The sequence below is a fragment of the Daucus carota genome, chromosome 5, assembly GCF_001625215.2.
Source record: "Daucus carota subsp. sativus chromosome 5, DH1 v3.0, whole genome shotgun sequence".
Classification (NCBI taxonomy): domain Eukaryota; kingdom Viridiplantae; phylum Streptophyta; class Magnoliopsida; order Apiales; family Apiaceae; genus Daucus; species Daucus carota.
Window position 1 is genome coordinate 17099178 of NC_030385.2, and position 7459 is coordinate 17106636.

General features: G+C 37.4%; 1 long non-coding RNA gene across 1 annotated transcript; it reads right to left on the reverse strand.

The window, feature by feature from the left end:
* Nucleotides 1-308: 308 nt before the first annotated feature.
* Nucleotides 309-2578, reverse strand: LOC135152654 (uncharacterized). The gene is made up of 4 exons (XR_010292039.1): nucleotides 1894-2578; nucleotides 1546-1624; nucleotides 1219-1334; nucleotides 309-658 (listed from the first exon to the last, which is right to left on the reverse strand). It is a non-coding gene; the product is annotated as an uncharacterized LOC135152654 (long non-coding RNA).
* Nucleotides 2579-7459: the final 4881 nt, after the last annotated feature.

Sequence of the window (7459 nt, forward strand, 5' to 3'; positions counted from 1 at the left end):
ACATACATCAGTTTAGTTTAAAACTGTAATCTTTTTTCATATTTGACATCAGTTTTTTTTAAATCCATTGTCTTTCTATAGTTTAGACATCAGTTTTCTTATATTTCTGATTTAGTTCATTGTTTGTTACATCAATTTTTTAACATATTGATGATGTCACATACTATTTTTAACATCGATTTTTCAGAACAATGATGTAATTTTAGTTTTTTTAGTCCCTGTTCCACCTGCTTATATAACATGCCCAAATGTAATAATTAAAATGTCAAAACAAATCAAATTCCAAATCAACAACTAACACCAATAGCTACACCAAACATATTTGCATTCAAGCCACCAACTAATTACATAATCCATGTACTTGTACATCGAATGTCAAAGATACCAAAAGCAATACTGTTTCATAAGTCATTGCAACTACACATTAAGTTCATTATACTCCCAAAATCAGCAGTGATAAATGAAACCTAAAGTCATTATATTCCCAAAGTCATTGCAACTATAATTATTGGACAAAGTTCTTTCAATTGTCCATCTGTCCATGTAAAAATATATAGGAAAAAACACATGCTTCTGGCAATTAAGCCCTAAATTTTGGAGTATGCACAAACTTCAGGCAGACCGCAAGTCCCCCAATTGTGTGGTTATGAGGACCACCCTGTAAAAATGATTCACTAACTTTAAATTTGCTTTGGAGAATAATATCAAATTGGAATCATATAATCAAGCAAAGTCATTCATGGTAATAGAGCAAGAACAGAGAATTACCTGTAAACCTTAAAAAAACGTATTGTTGATAGAAGATTCTAAATAAACACCAAGAACAAGGTTCTTTTTGAAGAAAAAAATACCACATGTTTCACCAGGCAACTAAGAAAGTAAAATGATTTGGTTACTTGCAAGGTTTTTAAACTACTTGAATTGAAGGTAAGTCTTAGTCTCGATATTTTTGCATCAAAATCAGGTTACAACTAAGATTTTATATATATAAGCAACTTACCCATGAGAAAGTGTGCTTGTTAGATGTCTCATGCTTTCCTGTTAACCTTCTTTCATTACCATCTTATCGTATTCATTTGGTGTTGTGGTATATATAAAGTATTGAAAAGTTCATACAAAAATTAAGCTAAGAATATTCAAGATGGATCAATATCTTAAACATATAATCAAAATTCATATTGAGAAGTCAAACAGATTTCTATTCGTATTCATTTGCACCTGCACCGTTCCAATCACCCTGGGAAGTCAAACAGATTTCTATTCGTGTTCCTCTCCTAAATTTAACTTTGCACAAGTTCCTGGAGAAAACCACAAATCAGCCTCATATCTTCCACCTGGCAAACAAAAAATACCGACATTAAACACTTAATATATACCGACATTAAACACTTAACAAAGTCTCCACGGTGTATACTCCAAATTTGACCGAAGAACGACTAGAAAAAGCTAAAATATTGCAGACATCAATCTTACCAACAAGAACTATATGTAGTTCAAAAGATGACAAAGAAGTTCTTAAAATGTTGTTCAAAAAAATGTTCATACCAATGGGCTCATCTGTCTTCAGTGACCACAACCATTCAAACAGAGCAGAAGCAATACGGGAGACAACTTGGCCAACAAGCTGATGAGAACCCGGCAAATAGAATAAGTAAAATCATAAATACCATCCGATGATTAAACATTATTCTTGTTCCACTCTATAGCCAACTAAGTGTGTTTATACAAGAAAATATGAACTCTGCAGTTCATATAAACAGCTAACAAGTAGTCAATAAGCCAACTTACACAAAACCCACATCAAAAAATCGAATACACTACAAACCCAAAACATAAACATACAAAAAAGCATGAATTTCAAGAATTTAAAAGATAAAAAAGCAGAAAACAAACCAGTTCAGCACTGATATTCTTGTTCCCACTCGCGAATGTCTTCAATTAGGGCAGGATTTGAAGTGAGAATTGATAAGAACCCTAAAACCCAATTGAACCAATCAAACTCTTAAACCCAATCGAACTAATCTGCAATTTGCGTTTCTCCGAAATGAGTTCTATCTACTAATTTATTCAAGTTTCTTCTTCGAGCTGTGTCTCCGATAGAACAAATTAGGGGTTACCCAATCGAACCCTAACTACTATTTGAATGTCGGAGCTTGAAATAGAGGGTGTGAGCGAGACCAGATAGGGAGAGCAGAGATGGGAAGAGAAAGAGACGAGAGAGTCGAGAGAGAGAGAGTGTCGAGAGACATAGTCGAGAATGAAAAGAAGAAACGGGGGAAATAACATTTTGGTGAAGGTGGGATATAAAATTTTGGTAAAGGGGGAATATTTGTGTAATAAGAGGAAATATTCTGTGGGGAATCTTGTTTGTAAAACAATTGGCTAAGGGGGGAAAAGCAGCGGGGGAGCTCGGTCAATTTTTTTAAAAACAGGTTTTACACATCGGTTTTGCACTTAGGCGATGTCTAGATTTTTAATAGAAATCGGTTTCAAAATATTCGATGTAAAATAGGGTTTTAACATCGGTGGTTTTTCTAACAGATGTCTAAAATGTGATGTCTAATCCTGTTTTTCTAGTAGTGACATGTTCTTGAAATTGCTTCCAAAATCTCGAGTTAAAACGAGGGTCTCGATCTGACACAATAGATACTGGAACTCCATGACGAGTAACAATCTCTTTCAAATACATGTGAATTAGCTTGTCCATTGAAAATCTCTCGTTAATTGGCAGAAGATGAGCCGACTTGGTCAACCGATCAATTATTACCCAAATAGCATCATGATTAGATTTCGTCCTTGGCAATCCAACTATAAAGTCCATTGCAATGTGCTCCCACTTCCATTCTGGTATCTCCAACGGCTGTATCAATCCACTTGGCTTCTGATGTTCAGCTTTTACTCTTTGACAAGTGTAGCATTTACTGATCCATTGAGCAATTTCCTTCTTCATATCTGGCCACCAAAAGTTTTGCTTCAAATCTTGGTACATTTTTGTGCTTTCGGGGTGAATAGAAAACTCTGAATTGTGAGCATCCTTCAAGATTTCATTCTTCAATTCCTCCACATTTGGTATCCAAATTCTTGATGAAAATCTCAAGATTCCTTGGTTGTCTTTCTGTGTGCAGATTTCTTCTCCGGTTAACTCATTCATCTTTTCAGTCATCACTTCTTCTTGGCACTTCTTTATCTTCTCCATCAATTCAGGCTGAAAGGTCATGGTATGAATCATTTCTGTAGGTGCACTAGGAGCTCGAATTTCAATTCCCATCTTCTCAAATTCCTGTGATAGTTCTTGAGCCATAGTCAACATATTCAACCTTTCTTTGCGACTTAACGCATCTGCTACTACGTTCGCCTTTCCGGGATGATAATTAATCGTGCAGTCGTAGTCTTTAATCAATTCCAACCATCTTCGCTGCCTCATGTTCAACTCTTTTTGCGTGAAAATGTACTTCAAGCTTTTGTGATCTGTGAATATTTCACACTTCTCGCCATAAAGATAGTGTCTCCAAAGCTTTAAAGCAATCACAATTGCTGCCAATTCCAAGTCATGAGTCGGATATCTTTGTTCCTGTGGCTTGAGTTGTCTTGACGCGTAGGCTATTACTTTCCCGTGTTGCATTAAGACACAACCTAATCCTTTGTACGACGCATCACTGTAGATAACAAAATCTCCTTGATCATCTGGCAAAGCTAGAACTGGAGCGGTGACTAACTTCTGTTTCAACTCTTGAAAACTCTTTTCACATTTTTCGGTCCATTCAAACTTCTCATTCTTCCGAGTTAATCTTGTCAACGGTACTGCAATCTTCGAGAAATCCTTCACAAACCTTCGATAATATCCGGCCAATCCCATGAAACTTCTCACTTCAGTTGGGGTCTTTGGCCTCTCCCAGTTCATCACAGCTTCTATTTTTGCTGGATCCACTCGAATACCTTCACTTCCAACTATATGCCCTAAGAACTGCACTTCTCGTAGCCAAAATTCACATTTTGAGAACTTTGCATATAACTTATCCTTTCTTAATGTTTCCAAAGCTATCCTCAGGTGTTCAGCATGTTCTTCTTCAGATTTCGAGTATATGAGAATATCGTCGATGAATACAATAACGAACTTGTCTAAATACTTCTTGAATACACGGTTCATCAAATCCATGAAGGCGGCTGGTGCGTTTGTCAATCCAAATGCCATAACTAGAAACTCGTAATGCCCATACCGAGTTCTGAAAGCTGTCTTTGGGATGTCTTCCGGCTTAATCTTCAATTGATGATATCCCGAACGCAAGTCAATCTTCGAAAAGTAAGTTGCTCCTTTGAGTTGATCAAATAAGTCGTCGATTCGAGGCAAAGGATACCTATTCTTGATTGTCAACTTGTTCAATTCTCTATAGTCGATACACAATCTCATGCTTCCGTCCTTTTTCTTCACAAAAAGAACTGGAGCTCCCCACGGGGATACACTCGGCCTTATAACTCCTTTGTCTAACAATTCTTGCAATTGCTTGGCCAACTCCTTCATTTCTGCCGGCGCCATTCGATACGGTTGCTTTGAAACTGGTTCCGTGCCGGGTGCTAAGTCAATAGAAAACTCAATTTGACGGTCGGGAGGCAATCCAGGAAGATCGTCAGGAAATACATCAAGAAATTCATTAACTATCGGAATACTTTCTATGTTCGGCGTCTCTTTAGATCTATCAATTACATGAGCCAAATAACCTTCACAACCTTGCCTTATCAACTTCTTAGCTTCAATTATCGTCAAGAATGTCTTAGCTTGTTTCTGCCCTTTAAACTCTACTTTCTTGCCTTGAGGAGACTTAAGGATTATCTTCTTCTTCTTACAGTCTATTTGAGCACCATTTTCTGCTAACCAATCCATTCCTAATATAACATCAAACTCTCCTAATCGAAAAGGTATAAGGGAAGCAGGAAAACTAAAGCCAGAAATCTCTATAGTACATCGGGGGCAAATACTTCTAACAGATACTTGTTCTTGATTAGCAACAATGATAGATAAGGGTTCAACTAACGGTTCAATTCCACAATTCAACTTGCCAACAAAAGATTCAGATATGAAAGATTTAGTAGCTCCAGAATCAAATAGCACTTTAGCATGGATGTTGTTGACAGAAAGCGTACCTGCCACAACCTCAGAACTCTGAACAGCATCCTTGATATTCATGTTGAATGTCCTTGCTTGAGCCGGATAAGAGGGATGGAAAACAGGAGTTGCAGACTCAAAAACTTGAGTAGAAGGTAGTTGCAGAATCGGAGCAGAAGATATCGTTCCTTGATTGTAAGGGGTAGCTGCCAACTGCATCAACTTGTTGGTTCCAGGAGCTTTACAATCTCTTGACATGTGACCGGTCTTTCCACACTTGAAACATGTAACAGAAGGCTTCGAATTCTGGCACTCGTTTGCATAATGACCCTTCGAGTTGCACTTGAAACAGACAATATCAGCCTTATTACAACTTCCCGTGTGTTTCTTGTTGCAGAACTTGCATTCTGAATTTGCTTGTTGACTCCTTTGACCACTCGGTCCTTGAATCTTCTTCACATTCCTATTATCTCCCTTCTTGAAACCTCGGGGACCTCCTTGATTCTGAACTCCAAACTTCTTGAAATTCTTCCCTTTTTGGCTCCCTTGAGCCGAACCTTCACCATTATTCCCAAACTTTCTCTTCTTGTTATCCTTCTCCTTCTGGTTCTGATCACTTTCTCCTTCTATCACCATTGCCTTCTGGACCACTTCAGCATATGTGGCCAATTCAAAAGCAACCACTCTGCTTCGTAGCCAAGGCTTCAATCCTTGTTGAAATCTTTTTGCTCTTTTCTCGTCCGTGTCCACATAATCTCCCACGAACCTTGCAAATTCTGTAAACTTCTTTTCATATTCCCCAACAGTCATTCCCTCTTGCTTCAATTCAAAGAACTTCAACTCCATCTGAGTTTGCATATACCTTGGAAAGTATTTGTCTAGAAATATCCTCTTGAATCGATCCCAAGCAATAACCTCACCTTCTTCTAAAGCACGGGCTGACTCCCACCAATAGTTCGCTTCATCTTTCAGAAAATAGGAGGCATATTCAACTTTCTTATCATCGGTTACAACAGCCAAGGTGAAAGCCTTCTCCATCTCCTTTAGCCAGGATTGAGCTTCAACAGGGTCTTGAGTTCCTCGGAACTCGGGTGGTTTCACAGCTTGAAAAGATTTGAAAGTAGTAGGTGGTGGTGGTGCTTGTTGTTGTTGCTGGAGTTGTTGTTGAAGTAATTGTTGTTGTTGGGCAAGGGTAACAGATTGTTGGTGAAGAAGTTGCATAAGTTGAGCCAAGGTTGGTGGTGGTTCTTCGGTATTTTCATTGGTGGTGTTGCGGGCTCTTCGAGGAGGCATGATTCTGAATGTAGACAAGAAAAGCTTATTCACAGTTCAATATATGCATACAAGTTATATCAAAGGGAATATTGGGTACAAAGGTATTATTCAAGAGTTATTCACATGGTAACGGTTTATGGTAATTATTATGGCATCTTGTGTTAGGTCCTATAAACTCACTATATAATATGATATAGTGACCACAATCTGTAACACAGTAAGACAATATAAGAAATTGTAATCAATAAACTCTTATATTCACAAAGCTTTGATGGTTACAAAAACTCTCTCAGTGATTTATATTGTATCACTAAGAGCTGCTAGGGTTCTAAACAATGTACTCGATAACTCAACTCATATAGAGTAACCCTAATCTGTGTTTATATAGACACAGTTACAAAATCAATCTCTGATTTGATATCCTATAAATCTGCTATGAATTCTATCAATCAAAGATTGCTCCAGTTTTCTGTTTAGTTTCCATAGTCAGCAAATCACTCCTCCGCTTCTATCCTTCCTTGAAGTATATCCGCTTCTGAGCTCTTTCCACGTGTAAACTCTGTCGAGTCTTGACTATGTAAACTCTGATCAGACTTTGCTAAACTCTGTCAGACTTTATCAAACTCTGATCAGCTTCCCGATTAAACTCTGATGATTCCTGTTCTAAAACAGACTTTAAGAATATTAGTAATCATCAATTATATCTAACAATCTCCCCCAACTTGTGCATAAATAAATTATGTGCAAGTTAATAGATAATTGATGATGTCAAAACATATAAGTCAAATGCAACAGAGTTTAACTAATTATAACAGAAAACTTTTAACACTTACAGATACTTTACTCCTTAGCTGCGTAGACACCATTTGCTGTCTTTAGATACCCTCTGAGGAGTTCTTTTTCAGCTTCTTCAAGCACTGTAATCATTTGTCTCTTGATCTCTCTCAGCTCTGGATCTGAAACTCCAGTTTGATAAATTGCAGCTCTGAGATCATAAATCTTGTTCTTCTTCAAGTCTCTATCCAGCCTGATATTGTAAGCTTTATCAGACTCTTCATTAAATGCAAGAGTTATGATTCCACC